General features: G+C 36.8%; 1 long non-coding RNA gene across 1 annotated transcript in view; it reads right to left on the minus strand.

The window, feature by feature from the left end:
* Positions 1-14079: 14079 nt before the first annotated feature.
* The window catches only part of LOC139178021 (uncharacterized), a 229430-nt gene continuing 217523 nt past the window's right edge, over positions 14080-25986 (minus strand). The window contains exons 2-3 of the long non-coding RNA XR_011562453.1: positions 18243-18339; positions 14080-14292 (exon numbers count right to left, since the gene is read on the minus strand). This is a non-coding gene — a long non-coding RNA (uncharacterized lncRNA). The remainder of the gene's footprint in view (positions 14293-18242; positions 18340-25986) is intronic.

The following is a 25986-nucleotide window of genomic DNA, read 5'->3' on the forward strand; positions in this document are numbered from 1 at the left end:
CAGCAGCAATGTTTACCATTTGTCCAGCTGAAATCTTCCAAGATATTCTAACCAGCTCTATGGTCAAAAGTTGGCCAACGTGGAAGCTGCTCTTGAGAGCCTGATCATGACTGTTTTTAGGTCTTCTCCCTCAAGTCAAAATGAAACTATGTACCCAGAGGGAAAGAAAACCACTGTGAAGCCTTCTAGGATTTACTAAAACATTCCAGGAAACACAGTTCTAAATCTAGAACATAGGAATCTTTTGATTTATATCTTAGTTGAAGATCTTTTTCTTGATATAAAGAGGCAATTTGAAGGCAACATAGTCAGATGTCAGAGTCTTGATATCATCTCAGGTTGCAACCCAATTCTTTGAGGAAGTGAAAGCAAAAGCACTTGTCTTATAAATCCCATAATTATAACAACAGATATATGGCTGTGGAAACATTTTAAGCCCATCTATTCTTTTACCAATCCCAAAATATTCCCCTACTTATGTCAAAAGGCTGATAAAATATTTGGATTTAGGAAACAAAAGCCCTTCTTGGAGAAACATATCCTTTCTCAGTGCCTATGAGAGGTAACTCTTTTACTTGTTCTCCTCCAGGAACAGAGTCATCTCTTGAAAATTTCAGAGAAAGACTTATTTAAAAAGTTAATTTGGAAATTAGGTGAATACAAAATTTTAAGTCTTTCTTACAAGTATTAATAAAAATCTTAGCCATCTGAGCAGGTAACCCTAACATATTCTATCCGGCAGAAACACAATTTGGATCTAGTTTGTGCTTTATAAACTAGTGGTTTAATAGAACTATAATATTATATCTGCATTATATCATATCATAGTTAAAAATTTTAAGTGAAAACTGTAAGATTTTTGCATCTATATGTCAACTAAAAATATATATTCACAACATAAAAATTGAGAATTATGTTTTATTTGGAAGGATTTTCAGGACTTCAAGCCCAGGGAGCAGCATCTCAAGCAACACTGAAAGAACTGCTCTGAAGAGGTGAGGAGGGAGCCAGGGTATATAAAAATTTTGCAGCAAAGGGCAGGTTGTCTGAAGGTTAAAGATTATTGTTAATTAAAGAAAACCAAATATGTCAAGTTAAAGAATTTAACACTTGTCTGTGTATCAGAAGATGCTAGAGTCCGGGCTATGGAGCCAATATCCTCTTGCTTTCATATCCTGAGTTTCCTCAGGGCTTACATTGGAAAGTGGCTGCTGCCTGATGGCTGCTAGATGGCTGGTATTCTTTCCTTTCTGAGTTCCCTCAGGGCTTACCAGTTCACCATCTGGTGGTGGCTGCAATCACTGATGACTTGTGACATTCTTTGTTTACTGATATGGCAGGAAACATTCCATTTATCATATTTGTATGGTTATATATATATATGTTTTTAGTGTGTGATACTTTTCTACTTCTGGATGATATTGCCAAAATTAATTTATAAAAAGTGAAATTTAAGTGGCTTAAAGATAAACAAGTATAAATGAAGCATACTCTCAAAGCTAGAGAAACTAACCCAAATGTTTTTCTTAAGTTTACATGATCCAGAATAATCTTTGGTAAGTCAAATCTAGTTTAAGTTCAATTTCTGATTGTTTATTTCTACTGTAGATATTTTTATACCTTGATTTTGTGTCCTGGTCTTGCTAAACTCACTTTTTAGTTTTGGTAGCCTTTTCATAGATTTCATAGGATTTTCTACATAAATAGTCAAAAATATCATCTGTGAATAAAGACCTTTAATTTTTATTCTACAATCTGATTTTTTTTAACATTTTAAACTTTTTCAGAACAGTGTTGATTTTCCATAATCTCTCTTACTTTCATGCTTTTCAAAGAACTTCAAAAGAACACTAGGTTTAGAATTTAGAATTATATTTTATATAACTGAATCTGACCAATATTACTTAGAGAATTTTAAAGTAAAGAAGCTAATGTTCACTTGTTCTGCAATTTGGTATATTATTAGGTGGAAAATTTGAGTTGCAGAAATATTTGTGTGTGTGTGCATATATGCGTACAAAGAGAGAGACTTATCACATCTATATTATAAATATATGTAATTGAAAGTATTATATATGTGTCTCTCTCAGTGTGTGTCAATACCCTATCCATCTATTTATCAGTCTATCTAGGAGGGCACAGAAGAATGTCTGAAAAGACATACTGTAAATTGCTGTTTACTTGTAGAGGCTGGGTATAGGGGAAAAAAACATTTTACTACATATAATTTGCTACATATCATTTTTTACTTTATATTACTTTACTTTGTATTGCTCACATACTTTACCACAGACTTTCAAAAATAAAGGCATCAAAATAGATAAAATATAAGCAAAGATTATAAAAGTGACTCATCAGGAAATTGTTATTTCAGTGTTTCTCATATTCTTCTACATGCTGCCTTTCTTTTGTGCTATTAGAAACACATTGTGTTATTAGTCCCACCAGGGACTTCCCTGGTGGCTCAGTTGTTAGACAATCTGCCTGCAATGCCGGAGACCCAGGTTCGATCCCTGAGGCAGGAAGTTCCCCTGGAGGAGGAAATGGCAACCCACTCCAGTATTCTTCCTGGAGAATCCCCATGGACAGAAGAGCCCGGTGGGCTACAGTCCATGGGGTTGGACATGACTGAGCGACTAACACATGCAGTATTCTTGCCTGGAAAATCCCATGGACAGAGGAGCCTGGCAGGCTACAGTCCATGGGGTCGCAAAGAGTCAGACATGACTGAGCATGTGAGCACAGAGCAAATGCAAACTATTATTATTAGAAACATGGGGCTTCCCAGGTAGCTCAAATGGTAAAGAATCTGTCTGCAATTCAAGAGACCTGGGTTTGATCTCTGGGTTGGGAAGATCCCCTGGAGAAGGGAATGACAACCCACTCCGGTATTCTTCCTGGAGAATCCCCATGGACAGAAGAGCCTGGTGAGCTACAGTCCATGGGGTCACAAAGAGTTGGACATGACTGAGCGACTAACACATGCAGCACGAATTATGAAAATAAAAATATTTATTTTAAAAAATATGCCCATGAGAAAGCTTTAGTATATTGAAAATACTATGAAAGCTAAGTCGTTTCTTCATAATAATCAAGCATGAGCTTATTGAAGTAAGAGAAACTAAATTCTAGGTTATTCAAATAAATGGCCAAAATCTATTTTCAAAAATATTCAAAAGAAATACTTTCTTTGAAATTCAATCACAAAAATATCATGTTAGATTCTTATCAGGATTTAATTTTAATAAAACCATCAACCAATGTTTGTTCCTGGCACTGATGCTTTTATAAAGGTGCTGCTGCTGCTGCTGCTGCTGCTGCTGCTGCTCTGTCGCTTCAGTCATGTCCGACTCTGTGCGACCTCATAGAGGGCAGCCTACCAGGCTCCCTGGTCCCTGGGATCCTCCAGGCAAGAATACTGGAGTGGGTTGCCATTTCCTTCTCCAATGCATGAAATGGACACGTGAAAGTGAAGTCGTTCAGTCGTGTCCGACTCTTAGTGACCCCATGGACTGCAGCCCACCAGGCTCCTCCGTCCATGGGATTTTCCAGGCAAGAGTACTGGAGTGGGGTGCCATTGCCTTCTCCTATAAAGGTTCTAGAATCATGGTATCAAAAATATCTAATTAGAATTATCCTCTGTTACTTGTATATTTAGAGTGAGATTTCTCATGTCTTCTAAATGTACAATTTAATTCTCATGATATAGATGACATTTTGTCATTTATCCCCTATAAAATGGCAAGTCAATACAAAAATAAAGGTTCTACTTTTCATTATAAGTCTGTCCTTCAAATTTTTAAATTTAAATGTTAACACATATGTAAACACAAACTTTGTGTGCACACACATTCATTAAAAAATATATATTTAGAACAATCAAAATTGCCCTCAGGCAGTAGTAATGCAAACTGATATGTTATCTATTTGTGCACACTTTATCAATGTTTTAAAACCCTTAGCAGCCTTACTTTTCTGGTGTTGTATCTTTGTATATGTATGCTAGTCTCTCAGTCATGTCTGACTCTTCGCAGCCTCATGGACTATAGCAGACTAGGCTCCTCTGTCCATGGAATTCTCCAGGCAAGAATACTGAAGTGGGTTGCCTTCTGCAGGGGATCTTCCTGACCCCTGTCTCCTGTATTGCAGACAGATTATTTAAACTACAAATTTCTCAGACTTGATATGTTGCTTTCTAATGTTTCAAATGACATAGGACCAACCCAATGAAGAAATTATTTCTGAGTCACTTTGTATCCTGACCTTGGCATCCCAGATTACTACCTCTTCTACACTGTGCACCCTTGATATTTATTCATGTGCATATAATTTTTAAAATAAGAATACTGTAGGTGAGGAATAATGTGAAAGGTAAGATAAAGATAATTTGGCAGCTTCTACTTTGTTTCCTTTGGAATAGCCAAAGGAAAGAAAAGAAAAGAATGATGAAAAAATGGGGAAAGATATCTCCTAAACTGACATAGGACATTCCTTCTGACAGCCCATTAGCTGTAATTCAGTCATTTGACCACACCCACCATCACTTCATAGCAAATAGATGGGGAAACAGTGGAAACAGTGTTGGACTTTATTTTGGAGCTCCAAAATCACTGCAGATGGTTTGATTGCAGCCATGAAATTAAAAGACGCTTACTCCTTGGAAGGAAAGTTATGACCAACCTAGATAGCAGAGATATTACTTTGGCAACAAAGGTCCATCTAGTCAAGGCTATGGTTTTTCCTGTGGTCATGTATGGATGTGAGATTGGACTGTGAAGAATGCTGAGCACTGAAGAATTGATGCTTTTGAACTGTGGTGTTGGAGAAGACTCTTGAGAGTCCCTTGGACTGCAAGGAGATCCAACCAGTCCATTCTGAAGGAGATCAGCCCTGGGATTTCTTTGGAAGGAATGATGCTAAAGCTGAAACTCCAGTACTTTGGCCCCCTCATGCGAAGAGTTGACGCATTGGAAAAGACTCTGATGCTGGGAGGGATTGGGGGCAGGAGGAGAAGGGGATGACAGAGGATGAAATGGCTGGATGGCATCACTGATTCGATGGACATGAGTTTGGGTAAACTCCGGGAGTTGGTGATGGACAGGGAGGCCCAGCGTGCTGCGATTCATGGGGTTGCAAAGAATCGGACATGACTATGCAACTGAAATGAAATGAATGAATGAACAGGCAAGGAAAGATTTAGAAATTTATCTTTATGTTTCAGTGTTTATCTGCTTAGCTAAAAGTTCTATTAAAATGAAACGAGGGAAGAATTAGGGTGAAGGGAAATTATCAACCCGCCTCACTGACCCACTTTTACCTCCAAGACTTAAAATGTTGGGTCAACCTATTTACTCGTGATCCATCCTGACCTATTTCATGATGTCTCATTTATTTCAGTTTGATGTGGTCTGGCATGTGGTTGCTTCTGTACTAGACCTCTTAGAGTTTTATTATTACATTATCATTATTATTATTGGCTTCTTGAATCTCATTCCTTCTTTGTTGAATCAGAATTTTTTGGGAGGTGGCCTCATTTTACATTTTTAATGGTACCCAGCATGATTCTTGTAGGGGCTTACTTGGCACTTATACATATAATAACCACTGATCTAGACTTCATATAGTTATGCCTGGCTTGATGAAAAAGAAATCATCACAAATATAATAGTAAATAAAATAAAACCTCACATTGTCATCTTTACATCAGTAAATTATGTCTACTTTGGGTAAAACCATGTTTCCTAAGTTCCCTTATTTTGTTCTATCTCTATGGGCTTCTCACTCTCCTACTTCCAAATCAAAACTTGAACACAGGAATTTTACTATGCTTATGTGAATTACTTCTCCAAAGACATCACTTTCTAAGATTTCTCTTTAGTTAACTAGTGATTCAGGGTTGGCCTCTCTCCAAGATATTGCAGGTACCGAATCAAACATTCAGAAACACTGACATCTGGGCTATCCCAGGGACCCTAAAACTCTGTCAGAAACGATGCTTGCAATCATGTCAAGATGGAGAATATTTTGAGAACTCTCCCCTCAAAGTCCAGTATATCATGGAAGTAGATGTTTTAGATTGTCAGCTCCCAACATAAGGAAATGTCATTAGGTGACTGTTCAAATGTTTATTTTAAAGCGAGACTGAATGCTGTTTGAATAGACTTAATTCATCTCTTCTCAAAATTCAGGCAAAAAAAGATTGGTTTCTGGAAGATGGACTAGATTTTCACTAGGATATTCACCATGAATAAGTCAGTCTGAAGATAAATAAATGTACATGAAGAACAGATACCTTTTGCTATGCTAGTACCATAAATCCAAATAAAATTTAGTATATTTTTATGTATTCTTTCACACTGAGCTGAGTTGACATTGTTCTTCTCAAGTTCAAGTGAGGAACAGCTCTAGTTCATGCAAAATTGGTATTAACTTTTACCAACCTACTGCACCTACTGAGCTATACTAAGTCCTTGATTGAGAAAGCTATAGGAATAAAGAAAAAAGGTTGAAAAAACATGTTTTAAATAGGTCAAGGAAGCTATTTTCTTCATTTTATTTATACCTCATTCTGGGGTTTATTTAAAACCCTCTGTGGTCCTCCTTTTATTATATGATTTTTCAGAAATAAAAAGCAGCAGGGCATCATCTTCAGACTTTATTTCTGTTTATTTAATTTTTTAAAAAAGGTTTTCTTCAGTGAATTGCTTCTGGGCCCAAATACTTAGCTAAATAACAAACTGTAAAAGCATAAATATTTTAAAAGACTAATATTAATGGCAATAATAAAGAAGATATCACTTTTATTTAAATTCCTAACCAAACTCATCATTGGTATTCTATTCTCTACCCAATACATTTTTTCTTCTCTACAGTTTTCTTGTATATCAGTTGCACACTAAATAATATCTAGATACCTAGAAAAAGGGTGTACATAAATTATATCAGGAAATATACTGTACCTTTAAAATGTTGTTTTTGTAAATTTTAAAACAGTGAGAAAATGATTTTGACAGTGTTTTAATGAGAAACACAAACTTGTGTAAAGAAAATATATTTATACATGTCATATGTATACTTACATGTATTTTCATACATATACATATATAATGCTGCATATTCACCCATCTATGTGTATTATATATATAATGTGTATATATATCCATATGTATATCTTCATACATATAGCTTTGCATAGTAAATACTAGAAAGTATGTAAAAATTGTAATGCTAATTTTGTTTGAAAGAAATAAAATATTTCAAGTACTATTCTGCCATTCTGCCAGTTTCAACCTATATACCTATACAGTTATTTTCTTCCATCTTCAACATTTCTAAAAAATATCATTTAGTCCCTGTAAGTATGGCAAGTAGAATCAGGTAAATTCTTAAAAGTTATAACAAATGTGGTATGCTCTTCCACTTGGTTGCTGTAATTTAGAGAAATATCTAATTCTGCTGTTGTCAAGAATTTACATGTATAAATTCTGTGGCAATAAGAAATGATCTTTCCATGTTATAAGTTAACTTTTTAAGAAATATACTAGGATTAACTAAGGACTAGATTGTTTTTCTCAGATAAAAAATGTATGTATTTCTGAAGATGCAAGCTGCATTAGTAAAAACTCATAACTCAACTATGTGACATTTGGTTTAAAAAAAGAAAGCGAAAACTATGTGGGATTCAATCAAGTTTGCATATGCTGCTGTCTAGATAGTGTGGAAGCTCAAATGCCAAATATAGATTAGAAGATATAAATGGAATTTTTTTTCTCCTGACAACAAAATACTTCTGATACATGGTATTTAGGGAGAAAATATATACAAATCCTCTGGAACTTCTAAAAGTCCGGGGATTGAAATTATTTTCTTTTGAAGAAATATATTGGACAGATTACAGTGAATGACTTCCCCAAATAACCAGGAATTAGGTTAATTTATATACTCCAGAATTAATATTAGCAGCACTATTAAAAAATGGGGGGGAGGCATTGTTATTTATAAATTTGGTAATATGAGGTTAAACAAAGACTTAAAAAAAAACTGGGAGACTTCTCAGTACCTTTAATATAATAAATAATAGCTCATATTATTGAGTGCCTGCTCTGAATTAGGTCATTATGACAAATCTACATATGATCGTTACAAGAGTCTTTTGAGGTAAGTAGTATTATCATCACTCCTATTTTAGAGCTGAAGCTCTTTAGACTCATATCAAATAATTTGGGTGGATTTACATGGACAGCAACTGCTGAAGAATTTGTATGAACCAAATCAGACCAAAGCGAAAGTCTGGATTCTTAACTACCATAAAATATGCAACACTTTTCCTCATTAGCCGATGCCCATTGATGGTCTCCAGCAACAGAACACAGTGTACTGTGTTTTGGGGGGACTTCCCTGCTGGCTCAGGCACAGTGTACTGTGTTTCTCAAATGTGTGGGATCTCAGACCTTATACTTTTGTCCAAATTATCTGTGTCCTTCTGGATTAAATAATCCATTTTGCAAATATTCAAGTCTTACGCCTTATCTACAATCTCTCATACATTATTAAAATGTCTTTGTTTTAAATAGTTCTTTTTTTAAAATCAGAGAAGGGTGTTGCATGGAAGAAAGAAAATCTGAAGGTAGGGCATGGGAAAAATCAGATAGTATTGTGTTTTATTCCATTTGGGTCAGTGCTCCTGTGGGTATTGCTCCCTACCCATTTTCACCCTACATTCACCAACATCCCCAAGAGGTTGTTCCCCTGGGCCACAACATTCCCTGGTTCCAGTTGAGTTTGGCCAAAGGGAGCAAATCAGAGGGCAGGTAGGGAGAGAAATTAGAGTATTTCTTTGCTGGCTTACTTCCATGGTGGGCCATGGCTTTCCAGAGACTGCTCTCCTTTACTGCTAGCTGGAGTTGTTCTTCTACACTACAGTCCTGAAAAAGGTGAGCCCATTCTTTTGGCTTCTTCAGCTTTCTGCATATTAGCAGATAATATCAATAGATAGCAGGAGATTTCCTGCGGCTGCTGGTCCTGGACAACTGCCCTCTGATACTTCCCATTAATCATTCAGACAGACTTTGTTGGCTCCCATTAATCCTGTCCAAGCCTTTTTCAAAAGTGTTTTGTGTTTATATTCAGTGTTTCTCATTCTCGGTAATATTGGTTGATCCTATATGGCCTGTTTCCATTTACTTAATGGGAACCACCTCATTCTCTTTTATAATCCCTAGTTTCTGAAGGTGGATACTTTTCACAGCCAGAGTTCGATTTAGTCATTTGTGGTTTTTCTGAAGTAAAACAATAGATTCAATGGAGGATGCTTTTACCTAATTTAGGAAAACTATTTTTAAAGGTCCAGAGTTAACTTACCCCAGGAAAAAGTATGTTTGGACCTAAATGAATTAGGTATTATCCAGAAGAGTCAACGGGTACCGACCACAGCGGCCTTATTTGATTGGTTGACATGGCAAAAAAAAAAAAAAAGGAAAAAAAAAGCACCTTATGCTTTCACTTGTCTCTTCTGATATCTGGTATAAATTGTATTTTCAAATTCCTGAACTCTGTCTATGTTTATCTCTAGAGTATGTTTCTCTTCAGATTTTTTTCCAGACTTATTAAGATATAGCTGGCATTTAACATTGTGCAAGTTAAAGATGATGATTTGATACTTGCATATATTGCAAAATGATCACCACAGTCGGGTTAGCTAACACCACCGTAACTTCACATAACTACCATTTTCTTTTCATTTTGGTGAGCAAATTCATGATCTGTTATCCTAGTAACTTTCAAGTATATAGGACAGTGTTGTTAACTATAGTTACATTAGATCCTCGGAACATACTCATCTTTTAACTGGTTGTTGTTGTTCAGTCAGTAAGTTGTGTCTGACTCTTTGTGACTCCATGGACTGCAGCACACCAGGCTTCCCTGTCCTCCACTATCTCCTCACTATTTGAGCATCAGTTTGCTCAAATTCATGTCTATTGAGTTGGTGATGCTGTCACACCATCTCATCCTCTGCCACCCCCTACTCCTATTGCTTTTGATCTTTTTAAGTACCAGCGTCTTTTCCAATGAGTAACTGGTAACCTATACCATTTGATTGACGCGTCTTCAGTTCCCTGACCCACAGTCCTTGATAACCACCATTTTACTTGTTTCTGTGAGTTTGGCTTTTTTAGATCCCAGATATAAATGATATTACACAAAATTTGGCTTTTATATTATGTTTTAAAATATGTTTCAAATATTGTTTAAAGACAAGCAAGAAGTTGTTGCTCATGGTGTTGGATTAATGGTACTTCCTTGACTCATTTTATTCCATGCAATGTTGAAGGATAAAAGAAATATAGAAAAATTGTTTATTAGGCAAGTGTCCACTCTATTCAAATTATCCACAACTAATTTACATTCGTGTAGCTGTCTTGGCTTTAAAGAATCCACCTACAAAATAGGAGATTCAGGAGATGCAGGTTTGATCCCTGGGTCAGGAAGATCCCCTGGAGGAGGGCATGGCAACCCACCCCAGTATTCTTGGAGAATCCCATGGACTGAGGAGCCTGACAGTCTATAATCCATAGGGTCACAAAGAGCCAAAAAAGACTGAAACAACTGAGCATACATGCAGCTGGATTACAAATAGATTCATATATTTAAAGTGAAATGTCGTATAGAAAAATCAAGAGTTAATACTGAAAAGGTTTGACACCAACATATAGCAAGTTATGAGTCCAGTTTAAGGAGCTGAATTTATTTTTCCAGGAGAAAATACTTTTGTTTTTTTTCTCCACTTGGAATTATCAAGATGCAATTTTCAAGATGCAAGCGGTTAAAAAAAGAAGCAATTGGATGCATGAATAAAAGTTAGAAGAATGGACAATTTGGGCCATATAAAAAGGAAGTGACATTAGTTGAACCTGGGAAAATATAATCTGTAAATTGATGAAAAACTATAATAGCATACCATTCTGACAGAAGGTTTACAATAATGCCTTCTTTAATGTTTTTTCAAGGAATTTGAAAATTTACATTTCTCTTGTGGCACTTAAAGTATTAAGTGTTCTATTTTTGTGCAAATAATTACTTTCTAAGAAAATAAGCACCACATGAAGCAAGACTACATCTAAATCATCTTTATATCTTGTAAATGTAACAATTGACTTCTAAAAAATTCTAAAAATGTGATAGGTAAACATAATTTTAGAAATGGAATTAGGAGTTTTGGGCTCCAAAATCACTGCAGATGGTGATTGCAGCCATGAAATTAAAAGACGCTTACTCCTTGGAAGGAAAGTTATGACCAAACTAGACAGCATATTCAAAAGCAGAGACATTACTTTGCCAACAAAGGTTTGTCTAGTCAAGGCTATGGTTTTTCCTGTGGTCATGTATGGATGTGAGAGTTGGACTGTGAGGAAGGCTGAGAGCTGAAGAATTGATGCTTTTGAACTGTGGTGTTGGAGAAGACTCTTGAGAGTCCCTTGGACTGCAAGGAGATCCAACAAGTCCATTCTGAAGGAGATCAGTCCTGGGATTTCTTTGGAAGGAATGATGCTGAAGTTGAAACTCCAGTACTTTGGCCACCTCATGGGAAGAGTTGACTCATTGGAAAAGACTCTGATGCTGGGAGGGATTGGGGGCAGGAGGAGAAGGGGAATGACAGAGGATGAGATGGCTGGATGGCATCACTGACTCGATGGACATGAGTCTGAGTGAACTCCGGGAGTTGGTGATGGACAGGGAGGCCTGGTGTGCTGCGATTCATGGGGTCGCAAAGAGTCGGACATGACTGAGCGACTGAACTGAACTGAACTGAATCCCTTCATACTGATACTGAAAAATTGAGACTCAGAGAATGTTAATGTTTTATTCAAGGTCACAGAACAACAATAGTTACCGAACTGGAATTTGATATCAAGTTTTCTAATTCCTAGGAGAAATCAGTTTCAGTTATAACATGCTGGATTATTAACTGAGAGAAATAAAGAAATTAATAAGTAAAATAAAAAATAGTGTAAAACTATAAATTATAAAACATTTTCTAAAGTCTGGATATTTGACTAAAACAAAAAGCCTTATAACTAATTGTAGCATTAAAATAACTTCAAATATTTCAGCTATCAGATCAGATCAGATCAGTCACTTAGTCGTGTCTGACTCTTTGCGACCCCATGAATCACAGCACGCCAAGCCCTCCCTGTCCATCACCAACTCCCGGAGTTCACCCAGACTCATGTCCATCGAGTCAGTGATGCCATCCAGCCATCTCATTCTCTGTCATCCCCTTCTCCTCCTGCCCCCAATCCCTCCCAGCATCAGAGTCTTTTCCAATGAGTCAACTCTTCACATGAGGTGGCCAAAGTACTGGAGTTTCAGCTTTAGCATCATTCCCTCCAAAGAAATCCCAGGGCTGATCTCCTTCAGAATGGACTGGTTGGATCTCCTGCAGTCCAAGGGACTCTCAAGAGTCTTCTCCAACACCACAGTTCAAAAGCATCAATTCTTCGGCGCTCAGCCTTCTTCACAGTCCAACTCTCACATCCATACATGACCACAGGGAAAACCATAGCCTTGACTAGACAAACCTTTGTTGGCAAAGTAATGTCTCTGCTTTTGAATATGCTATCTAGGCTGGTCATAATGGGCGATCTCAATTCATATTAATGTAAATATAATATATATATAATGCAAATATATAGTCATAGGTAAAAAACTTACTATATAGCAAAATATATTCTACAGTTCAGTTCAGTTCAGTCGCTCAGTCATGTCCGACTCTTTGTGACCCCATGAATCTCAACATGCCAGGCCTCCCTGTCCATCACCAACTCCCGGAGTTCACCCAAATTCATGTCCATCAAGTTGGTGATGCTATCCAGTCATCTCATCCTCTGTCATTCCCCTTCTCCTCCTGCCCCCAGTTCCACCCAGCATCAGGGTCTTTTCCAAAGAGTCAACTCTTCGCATGAGGTGGCCAAAGTATTGGAGTTTCAGCTTTAGCATCAGTCCTTCCAATGAACACCCAGGACTGATTTCCTTTAGGATGGACTGGTTGGACCTCCTTGCAGTCCAAGGGACTCTCAAGAGTCTTCTCCAATACCACAGCTCAAAAGCATCAATTCTTTGGCGCTCAGCTTTCTTCACAGTCCAACTCTCACATCCATACACGACCACTGGAAAAACCATAGCCTTGACTAGATGGACCTTTGTTGGCAAAATAATGTCTCTGCTTTTTAATATGCTATCCAGGTTGATCATAACTTTCCTTCCAAGGAGCAAGTGTCTTTTAATTTCATGGCTGCAGTCACCATATGCAGTGATTTTGGAGCCCCAAAAAATAAAGTCTGACACTATTTCCACTGTTTCCCCATCTATTTCCCATGAAGTGATGGGACCAGATGCCATGATCTTAGTTTTCTTAAAGATGGAAAAATATCCAAGGTGGAATTCCAGCAGGAAAAATTATCTAGGAAAAAATACCATTGCTGATTTTATGTTTATCCACTCATTTTTTAAAATAGCATATAATATAGACCATTTTGGGGGACATAGAAAATATCTCTATATTAGGTGCTTTTCTAGGATATTAATCATTTTAAAACAAGGTTTTCTTAGCATTTATCCATTTAATGTACCTAATTCTATAACATCATTTGAATATTAAGTTATATTTCATCATTTTAAAAGCTCCTTCAAACTTAGTAATTAGTGCCAATAATATTTAATGTTTGATTTAATGTTCATTTTTAATGTCACATTTTATAATAAAAGTGTAAGTGATATAAATCAACAAATGCATTTGTGAGGTCAAAATTATTATATTTGACATATTTATGAGTAATTCTACAGAGATATTGTGCCACTAATCTAAATACCATATTTTAAAGTTCAAGAACATTAAATGATTCTGGTAACCCCCTAAGGGTATATATACTTAAAATGGTCAAGTTAGGTGGAAATGTTAATCTCATAAAGTTATAGACAAAAGATTTGAACATGTGTGCCAAAGCTTTTTTATTAGATATGCTCACAAAGTGAATGTTTTACCACAGTGTAATTTTACATACGAATTACGCACACATACATTTTAATCACAAAGCAATTTTGAAGACTATATTTTAATACAACTTTGAATAGAAAATAAGAATTATTATTAGGCGTAGTAAAATCAACCTGCTACTTCTCAAAAGGGAAGACAGGAGGTTGCCAATTGCTGCCCCAACTCATTCTTAAGAAATTGCTTGCCTCCCTTTTCATTCTTCTTCTCTTGAAAGCCAGAACTTGGGAAAGAGATAGGACCTTAGAGAACGAAAGAGCAGCAAGAGAGAAGGAGCCTGGATTACTGAATGATCATGTAGAATACAGCTGCCTGCCCACCCCCACAGGACCACTTACCTTGCTTTGAACTATGACTTAAGAAAAAGGTCATTTTCTAACTTATTTGAGATGCTATACATTGTGATTTTCTTATTACTGTGATTTGGTCTCTTCACAAAGTAATACAAACAACATACAAAATTGAAAGTGTCAGGAAGTTTGACAAACTGAGTATGGGATAACTGACATCACAAAAAGACATAAAATATATGTTTCCTTGTGAGCAGGTAATAGATCATAAATATCTAGACCACATTTATGAAAAAACAGTCATATGTTCCAAGTTGATCATCAGGCATTTGGTCCTGTCCAAAATGTCCTTGAGACATTTAGTCCACACCAAAAGGTCCTTGAGATTTAGTCCTGTCTAAAACCACTTCGCATAGACCAAATATGCTTATAAACATGGGAGATTGCTCTAAATCTCAAGGACCTTTTGGTGTGGACCGAAGTTTTACAGACCAAATATCTCATGGATGCTTTGGAGAGGACCAAAATGTCCTGAAAAGTTCAAATCAGGTCATCAAATTTAAGGCTTCTTGAGACTTGCCTGGTGGATAAGTGCTAAGACTCCCACTGTAGGGACCTGGGTTCTAGCCTTAGTCAGAGAACTAGACCCCACGTGCCACAGCTAAAGTGCTTGCAGCCACATCTAAAGATCTCACATGCTGCAACTAAAAAAACCCTGCATGGAACGTCCAATGTGCCACAACTAAGGCCCAGTGCGGTGAAATAAGTAAATTAATTACCTTAAAAAAAAAGAAGAAAACATGTCTTAAGACTTCTTCTTCACAAGTAAGAAGGCTCAAGTTGAATATATTTAAACTGAGCAAAAACAAAAATTTTATTCTTATGATGATGGATTTCAGTGCTGCAAAATTCAAGGCAGATCTGTCAGCGAGCACCATTAAAAGCTACCTAATAGCAATGTAAGTGACTAAGTGAAATTCATTATTTCTTCCTTGATCTATACTCACAAGAGATAGGGGGAGAAAAGGTCAAACTTTCATAATGAGCATAGTCACAGCAAAGTTTTTAGATCTGAATCATTTGCAAGTCCCTAAACTAGTTTTATTTTAATGTGACAGGCAAAAATATGCACCATAAAAGTGTAATAATGTATTCATTAGTCTTTTTTATTAGTTTGAGCATATATTTTGAGGAAGTAGACATACTCCTATTGCCTATAAACTGAGATGCACTCCTTTTTAAAGCCATTCATTTGCAGAAAATTTATTGTAATAAAATTAGAAAAGCATGAAAACAATTCAACATGTGCTCCCACAAGGCTAACAAGTTCTAACTAATCCATTTAGTTAAACAATTAGTTTCAGTTTGTAAAATACATAGTGGTTAATCAATTTTTTGCCAATGTGTCATTTTAGACATGCAAAGATGCATTAATAGTGTCATAAAACATGCATAACTAACATCTCCATGGAATGCTTTATGATCTTCTAATTTGCATAAGGTATAAACAGAATGTGTGAGGAGAATGAATATAATAAATGCTAGCTCTTGAGGACTGAGGTCACTTAAAGCATAGCAAATAAAAAGTGGTTTGTCTCATATCCAAGTTTCAACTTTCCTCACACGGGTTATTAATTATATTGTAAGCCATTAAAAAAATAAAATGAGGATGTTACAGAATGCATACTTGTAAAGTAGAAAGCCAAGTAAGTTATGATAATGTGTGTTGTCTGTTAGTATATGAATATTTTTGAAGGTTTGCTTGTGTGTGCTTGCTCAGTGATGCCTGACTCTGTGTAACCCTGTGGACTGTGGCCACCAGGCTCCCTGTCCATGGGATTTTCCAGGTAAAAATACTGGAGTGGGTTGCATTTCTTCCTCAAGAGGATCTTCCAAACTCAGGGATCAAGCCTGAGTTTTCTGCTCTGCAGGAGGATTCTTTATTGTTTGGCCATCGGGAAGGCTCTTTTGAATGTTTATTATAGAATATTACATAGGACAATGGATATATGTAAGGTGCGTAAAACTGGATATAAATTGTTTAAACAGTGACATCCTTAAGCTAGGGCAGCCCAGAGGTGTCAATATCAGGACGTTTCTGCTCAGTAAAAGCTCTAGTTTCACCTTTGGCAGGGACTATTGTTTTATTCTTGCTACCAAAAAATTAGCACAACAAAACAGCTCTGATCAACAGCTTGACAGACACTAAAATGTGGGTAAGGGAAAGAAGGAAAGCTGTCAATCAAAAACATAGGAGCTATAAGTGATTTCCAAGTTTTAAGTCTTTAGAAGTAGGCTATTGAGACCCTTTAGAGAATTTCCTTGGGTATTTTTGTATGAAAACTCAGTATTTATAGTAGACATTGAGCAACTGCAAAACAGATATAAAAATTGCTGTGAGTGCATTAATAAGAGTGTCTGCATGCTCCTCTTTGGGATGTTAGCTGTTCAGGAAAATCTTTTATCTAGACTGGGACCCAGAACTGATTGCTTTTATGGCTGTGCACACAGTGTTTTGATAAACAAAAGAAATATGGTTCAAATGAAAAGGAGGCCAAAAAGCAGAAACCGGTTTCTAAGCAATGGCACAAAAATCACAGAGTTCTTATCTTTGGAGGATTGAGAGGAGAAAGAGTTTGAAAGTGCCCCCTAAGGTGCCGAAACATAAAAGCAGGCAGAGTTGTAACAGCCATTTAACAAGTCATTGCCCAGGTGGAGATTTCATGGTGTCTAGTCCGTTCAGACAGAAAAGGCAGAGAAGAGTTCTTGCTTCATGGAATAACAATGGAGTAGGATACAAGAAGATTAGCAAACCTTGCACTACGAAAAAATAAGAATTCAAGAGGAATCAAATCCTACCAAAATTATGAATATCCTAAATTTCTTACCTAGCGAACCTTTAAAAATGATCTCTAGAGAGAAAATAACATCATGAAAGGTTCTATTCACTGAATAAAAGTACCTAGAATCTAGAAAATGCACACCAGATAAACAGTATCTTCTGTGCAGTGCTTCTCGAAGTGTGGTTCTCAGGAGGACCACCAGCATAAGCTTTGCTGGAAACCCATTAGAAATGAAAATCTCAGCAGAACTCAGAACCTGCCAAGTAAGAAACTCCCATAATCTGCATTTTAATAAACCTTACAGGTGATTCTAATGTACACAAAGTTTAAGGACCACCAGCATAAGCTTTGCTGGAAACCCATTAGAAATAAAAATCTCAGCAGAACTCAGAACCTGCCAAGTAAGAAACTGGGAGTGGGCTCCATAATCTGCATTTTAGTAAGCCTTATAGGTGATTCCAATGTACACTAAGTTAAGGAACATTGCTCTATGGAATATTGCCTTACTCTTTCTGGGTTGGTAACAAAATGTACAGGTTATTTCCTTTCAGTGCTCTGTTTCAAAGCTTTTTGTTCTCATTAAAATGCAATTCTCATCTAATAAAATAAAAAAAATTATTCAGATGGAAATGAAATGCACATAATATGATTCCTAGTAATTTCCAAGAAACATTGAAAGTCTTTAATGAACCTAGGAACCCTCATTATGAGATTATTGACACTGTGGCCTCATGGTGATGACTCAGAGAGAGACTGCCCAGTTTAAGATTTAATTAACAAACACCATGGACCTTAATCTGCTAAAGCTGATCTAGCACTGATCCTGCTGAAAAACCAGACTGCCTGTCACGGGGACCAAAACTGAGTCCCCGTTATGATGGAACCATACTTCAAAAGACCAACCAGTCAGTCGGTAGCCAGTCGGCAGGTGATATTCCAGCAGGGTGGCATACTTTGTAAGGATCTGCCACTGTTCTTCAGAATGGAGGATGTGCAGCCGATCACAGACCTCTGTATGGCATTGTCTCCCAACTAGGAAAAATTCATGAGTCTACTAACCAATGGGTAAATGTAGAAGTAGTCACACGTAGCATCTGCACACAGCATCCGTGGGGGAGTTCGTGCTTCCCATTCATGCAATGCTTGGATCCTGTTACTGAATAGAACAGAGATACACAGCAAAGATACCATTTATTAAAAACTATAGCCATTACCTGGGTGCTTTAAGCTCCTTATGTTCAGGGAACAGTAGGCAAGAATGGAGTTGCTATCTTGCCAGGGCTAAGGGATCTTGAGAGTTGAGGGAAGAATGTACCTGATATAGGCAGGAAGGGAAAAAAGAAAGAACCAGGTGACTTGCTTGGTGCTGCTTTGAACACCCTTGTCTAGTTGTGACTGTAAATATCAGGTACAATAACCGTAATCTTAGGAAGATACGGTGATCAGGGTTGAGATTCCTTATGAGATTCCTTATTCCTAAATCTCTATAGGTGAGATCATGAGGTGTTAATAAAATTTAAAAAGAAGACATAAAACATTAAGGAAATAAAAAGACATGAGACATAAGACAAAAGAAAAGGAAATAACCAAGAAGACACAAATAAAATTGGAAAGAAATCTAGGACAATATTTCATACATAATGAAAGCATCTAACAAATCGATAAATTCCTGGATAAAAGTGATTCAAGAAGAAACAGAAAATAAGAATCCATCAAAAACAATTACAAAAATAGAAATACTAAACAATGAAAAACTTAATATTTAATTCAACACATATATTCTATGAAACATTCACAGAAATGTCAGTATTTAACTTATGTGTATATTACTCTGAGATATAGAAAAAGAGAGAAATTATAATTCATTTAATGAAGCATTCAAATCAAAAATGGTATGACAAAATTTCAACCAGTTTCACTTATGGCAAAGATGTTGTCCATTAATAAAATATGAGCAAATTAAATTCAGCAATGTATTTTTAATTGGGATTTTAAGTGTTTGTTTAATAGCTGGAATGGGAGGATATTTTACTATGGTAAAACATTAACGTAACTTATAATGTTAATTAAAAGAGAAATATAAACATAAAAATAAATCAGGTGTGATAATAAAGAACATTATAAAATCAAATACACATAGGCATCATTTTTTTTATATCAATCAATTGGGTTATATTTTCTTTTTTTTTAAGTTTTATTTTATTTTATTTTTTAACTTTACAATATTGTATTGGTTTTGCCATATAGCAACATGAATCCACCACATCATTTTAAACTCAGAAAACTTAGGAATATGAGAACATTTTTTAATTTGAAAATAGGGATATATCAAAATACATGTCAAAAAATTCTGTGAAACTTAATAAACAAAACAAGAATGATAATCATCATCATTACTCTTTATAATTTTATGAAAATTTAAGGCAGTGTAAATAAGATAAATAAATAAAACAAAAAGATTTGGGACAAAGAAATAAAAATATAAATATATAATTGTTTTATTTGTCTACACAGAAATTAAAGAGTGGCACAGAGGTTACAGCATCTGCCTGCAACGTGGGAGACCTGGGTTCGATCCCTGGGTAGGGAAGATCCCCTGGAGAAGGAAATGGCAATCCACTCCAGTATTCTTTCCTGGAGAATCCCATGGAGGGAGTAGCCTGGTAGGCTACAGTCTATGGGGTCGCAAAGAGTCAGACACGACTGAGCGACTTCACTTTCACTTTATAAACAATTAACAGTAAATAAACTTAGAAAATTTACCTGGTATAGATCAATGTAGAAAATCAGTAACATTTATATACACAGCCAAAACCATTTTGACAATGGAATTAAAAATGTAATATCAATAAGTGTAAAAACAAAAGACATAAACATTCTGAATTTGGTCCGGCAAAACAGAAACCCTTTAGAAAAAGTATAATAGTTATTGTCTTAGTCAGTTTGGGTTATTGTAAATACCATTGACTGAGTGGCCTATAAACAACGGAAATTGACTTCTCATAATTCTGAAGGCTCAAGTCTGAGATCAGGGAGCCAACAGGAGTGAAGAAGGGCCCTCTTCCATGTTGCAGACTTGTCTGTGTATTCTTAAAGGGCAGAAGGGACTGGGGAGCTGTATGGGATGTATAATACAAGAGCACTAATCTCACTCATGAAAGCTCCACTCTCATGTCTAATCACCCCAAAGGCCTCACTCCTAATACTATCACCTTTGATAGGTTAGGATTTTAACCCATTTGGGGAGGACAAAAACATCAAGATCATCAGTTCAGTTGTTCAGTTACTCATTCATGTTTGACTCTTTGTGACCCCATGAATTGCAGCACGCCAGGCCTCCCTGTCCATCACCAAATCCAGGAGTTCACCCAAACTTATGTCCACTGAGTCCGTGATGCCATCCAACCATCTCATCCTCTGTCGTCCCCTTCTCCTCCTGCCCTCAATCCTTCCCAGCATCAGGGTCTTTTCAAATGAGTCAGCTCTTCTCATCAGGTGGTCAAAGTATTGAAGTTTCAGCTTCAACATCAGTCCTTCCAATGAACAACCAGGACTGATCTCCTTTAGGACAGACTTGTTGGATCTCCTTGCAATCCAAGAGATTTGCAAGAGTCTTCTCCAACACCACAGTTCAAAAGCATCAATTCTTCAGCAATCAGCTTTCTTTATAGTCCAACTCTCACATCCATACATGACTAATGGAAAAGCCATAGCCTTGACTAGATGGACCTTTGTTGATAAAGTAATGTTTCTGCTTTTTAATATGCTATCTAGGTTGGTCACAACTTTCCTTCCAAGGAGTAAGCGTCTTTTAATTTCATGGCTTCAATCACCATCTGCAGTGATTTTGGAGCCCAAAAATACAAAGTCAGCCACTATTTCTACTGTTTCCCCATCTATTTGCCACGAAATGATGGGACTGGATGCCATGATCTTTGTTTTCTGAATGTTGAGCTTTAAGCCAACTGTTTCACTCTCCTCTTTCACTTTCATCGAGAGGGTCTTTAGTTCTTCACTCTCTGCCATAAGGGTGGTGACATCTGCATATCTGAGGTTATTGATATTTCTCCTGGCAATTTTGATTCCAGCTTATGCTTCCTCCAGCCCAGCCTTTCTCATGATGTACTCTGCATAGAAGTTAAATAAGCAGGGTGACAATATACAGCCTTGATGTACTCTTTTTCCTATTTGGAACCAGTCTGTTGTTCCATGCCCAGTTCTAACAGTTGTTTCCTGACCTGCATACAGGTTTCTCAAGAGGCAGGTCAGGTGGTCTGGTATTCCCATCTCTTTCAGAATTTTCCAGTTTATTGTGATCCACACAAAGGCTTTGGCATAGTCAATAAAGCAGAAATAGATGTTTTTCTGGCACTCTCTTGCTTTTTCAATGATCCAGTGGATGTTGGCAATTTGATCTCTGGTTCCTCTGCCTTTCCTAAAACCAGCTTGAACATCTGGATGTTCACTGTTCACGTATTTCTGAAGCCTGGCTTGGAGAATTTTGAGCATGACTTTACTAGTGTGTGAGATTAAGATCATAGTAGCTGTCAAAAAAACATAAAATACCATATGATATCACTTACACATAGAATCAAAAAATAAAAGATATGAATGAACTTATTTTCAAAACATAAATAGACTCACATACATAAAAAAACAAGACTGTGGCTATCAAAGGGGAATGCTGTGGGGAGGGATAAATTAAAAGTTTGGGATTAACAGATGCACACTATTGTATATAAAGTAGAAAACAACAAGGGCCTACTGCATAGCACAGGGAACTACATTAAATATCATAATAAGCTTTAATGGAAAAGAATCTGAAAAAGAATATATATATATATATATATATATATATGTTATTGGCTATACATCTAAAACTCACACAGCATTGTAAATCAACTATACTTCAATAAAAAAAGAAAAACAGAAACAAACAAAACATAAAACAAAACCCACATGGAGAACAATTTCTTTTAATGAAAGGAAGTTAGGATTCTGAAGATGAGAGTTCTTGGTCACATGAACTACAAATGCAGTACAGTATTTAAAATTCCTAAAGTTTTTTTTTTTTTTTTAAATAAGACTTACCAACTGGTCCTAAAACATAGAGGTATGAGCAGATGTGAAAATAATAACCAAGGAAAATTTAAGATTAATAAAGAAGGATTTCCTTATCAGCTGATAAGATTTACTATGGTTATTAATTGCATATGATGATAGTAAGCATAAAACAGTCAAGAGTTAAAAATTATGGAAACTATATTTACAATAATTTGACAACAATACCAAACAAGACATTGGTACTATTAAATTGTGTTGTGGCAAATTTTTTTTTTCTAATTTTATTTTATTTTTAAACTTTACATAATTGTATTAGTTTTGCCTTTAAAGATAAAGTTATTCCATGGACAGAGGAACCTAGCAGGCAACCGTCCATAGGGTCCTAGAATTGAATATGACTGAGCATGCACGCATGTTTGCATACCTATATCTAATGCCATATCATTTAATCTCAATTTCAAATCATTTTAAGACACAGAAAGACAAAATGGAAAAGAGGAAGCTGAAAAGTTTTTAGAAGATAATATTGATGAATGTTCTTATAATACCAGGAAAAATGATTGCTAAATTGGACCACATTAAAATTTGAAATGTTTGACTATTTTAAGATGTCATAAGTTACATTTAAAAGTTAAACCACAATTTAAAAATATTGCAATGGACATATGTATAAGCATTACTAGTCACAATATATAAGAAACCTCAGCAAATTAATCAGATCAGATCAGATCAGTCGCTCCGTTGTGTCCAACTCTTCACGACCCCATGAATCACAGCACACCAGGCCTCCTTGTCCATCACCAACTCCCAGAGTTCACTCAGACTCACGTCCATCAACTTGGTGATGCCATCCAGCCATCTCATCCTCTGTCGACCCCTTATCCTCCTGCCCCCAATCCCTCCCAGCATCAGAGTCTTTTCCAAGGAGTCAACTCTTCGCATAAGGTGGCCTAAGTACTGGAATTTCAGCTTCAGCATCATTCCCTCCAAAGAAATCCCAGGACTGATCTCTTTCAGAATGGACTTGTTGGATCTCCTTGCAGTCCAAGGGACTCTCAAGAGTCTTCTCCAACACCACAGTTCAAAAGCATCAATTCTTCGGTGCTCAGCCTTCTTCACAGTCCAACTCTCACATTCATACATGACCACAGGAAAAACCATAGCCTTGACTAGACGAACCTTTGTTGGCAAAGTAATGTCTCTGCTTTTGAATATGCTATCTAGGTTGGTCATAACTTTCCTTCCAAGGAGTAAGTGTCTTTTAATTTCATGGCTGCAGTCACCATCTGCAGTGATTTTGGAGCCCAGAAAAATAGTCTGACACTGTTTCCACTGTTTCCTCATCTATTTCCCATGAAGTGATGGGACTGGATGCCATGATCTTCATTTTCTGAATGTTGAGCTTTAAGCCAACTTTTTCTCTCTCCACTTTCACTTTCATCAAGAGGCTCTTTAGTTCCTCTTCACTTTCTGCCATAAGGGTGGTGTCATCTGTATATCTGAGGTTATTGATATTTCTCTCGGCAATCTTGATTCCAGCTTGTGTTTCTTCCAGTCCAGCATTTCTCATGATGTACTCTGCATATAAGTTAAATAAACAGGGTCACAATATACAGCCTTGATGTACTTCTTTTCCTATTTGGAACCAGTCTGCTGTTCCATGTCCAGTTCTAACTGTTGCTTCCTGACCTGCATACAAATTTCTCAAGAGGCAGATCAGGTGGTCTGGTATTCCCATCTCTTTCAGAATTTTCCAGTTTATTGTGATGCACACAGTCAAAGGCATTGGCATAGTCAATAAAGCAGAAATAGATGTTTTTCTGGAACTTAAAGACAAATGACCTAAAAAAAAAAAACTGGAAAAAGTCTATGAATAGGCAATTCGAACCATAGAAGTCAGTCTGGGCAATTAACGGACAGCAAAAGGCAAATCAACAGAACTGTGGTAGGTGTGGCTCAGCTGGTAAAGAATCCACCTGCAATGTTTGTGACCTGGGTTTGATCCCTGGGTTGGGAAGATCCCCTGCAGAATGGAAAGGCTACCCACTCCAGTAGTCTGGCCTGGAGAATTCCATGGACTGTATAGTCCATGGGGTCGCAAAGAGTCAAACACGACTGAACAACTTTCACTTCACTTCAAAGATGAGAAGGCCCCAATCCCTAGAATCTCTTTGCATTACATGGCAAAAAGGACTTAGCAGATGTGATTAAGGGTATGAGCCTCATGATAGTGACACCAGTTTGGATTATCTAGGTAGGTTCAACCCAATCAAATGAGTTCTCAAAGCACAGAACCTCTCTAGCTGGAACAAGAGAGGTAAGGTCTAAAGAGAAGTCTGAGAAATTCTAAGTGAGCTGGGATGGCCCCACCACTGCTTGGGGGGAACCACATGGGGCAACTGAGAGGAAAGGCAGGCAACCTCTCAGAGCAAAGCCTGGTCCCTGGCTCACAGCCAGACGGAAAAAAGAAACCTGGATTAGGCCAACACCATGACTGAGTTTACAAATGGAATCGTCCAGAGAATCTAGGAAAAAAAAGAAAACACAGACGTGCATACAGCTCGATTTTTCCCATGAATGATTTTAAACACAAAACAAGCTTAGACACGTTATTCCCAGACTTCTGATCTACAAAACTGTGACACAATAAATGGTTGTTATTTTAACCCCCTAGATTTGCGGTAATTTGTTATCGTAGCAATAGGAAACCAATATTGGCATATGCATACTTCCATGTGTAACATGCATAGTAGTGGGAAGTTGCTGTATAGTACAGGGAGCTCAGCTTGGTGCTCTGTGATGACCTAGAGGGGTGGGATGGGGAGATGGGAGGGAGAGAGGCTCAAAGAGGAGAGGATATTTGTATACGTATAACTGATCCACTTTGTTGTACAGCAGAAACTAATACAACATTGTAAAGTGATTATACTCCAACTAAAAAATTGAATACTAATACAGCAGCAATGAAATATTTCCTACCCATTAGCACGGCCAAGATCAAACAAGTATTGATGGAGATGTGAGAAACAGGAACATATACAACTAATGTTTTGGTAGGAGTGTAAGTTTTTATGGTGGTCCTGTGGAAAACAACTGGTCTCTATCTGGTTAATTGAACATGTGCATACCTTTGGACCCACAGATTCTACTTCTAGATATCTGTCCTAGAGATGAGTGCTCATGGAGACATGCATTAGATTACATTTTTAATTTGCAATAATTATAAAGATAAAAAATGGATAAAAACCTAATGATCATTTATTAAAACATAATGAAGGGCTACCCTAGTGTTTGAGAATCTGCCTGCCCATGCAGGAGACATGGGTTCAATCCCTGGTCCAGAAAGACATGCCACGGAGCAGCTAAGTCTGCATGCCCCGACTACTGAGCCTGTGCTCTGCAGCCTGGGAGTTGCGACTACTGAGCCATGTGCCACTAGTACTAAAGCCTGCAAGCCCAGAGCCCTTTCTCTGGAACAAGAGAAGCCACAGCAATGAGAAGTTTGCCCACCATAGCTAGAGAGAAAGCCTGAGCAGCAACGAAGACCCAACGCAAACAAAAATAAATAAATAGATAAAGTTATTTCTTAAAAAATTTAATAAAAAAGTAAATGGTTTATTCATTTAATGGAATCCTAGGCAACAATTATGACTGTTTTTCATCTCATATAATAATAATAATTAGAAGATAAAAAATATTTAACAGTTTTAGTTCTTACTCCATAGAAGGCAGTATGCTA

The sequence above is a fragment of the Bos indicus genome, chromosome 20, assembly GCF_029378745.1.
Source record: "Bos indicus isolate NIAB-ARS_2022 breed Sahiwal x Tharparkar chromosome 20, NIAB-ARS_B.indTharparkar_mat_pri_1.0, whole genome shotgun sequence".
In the NCBI taxonomy this organism is placed as follows: Eukaryota; Metazoa; Chordata; class Mammalia; order Artiodactyla; family Bovidae; genus Bos; species Bos indicus.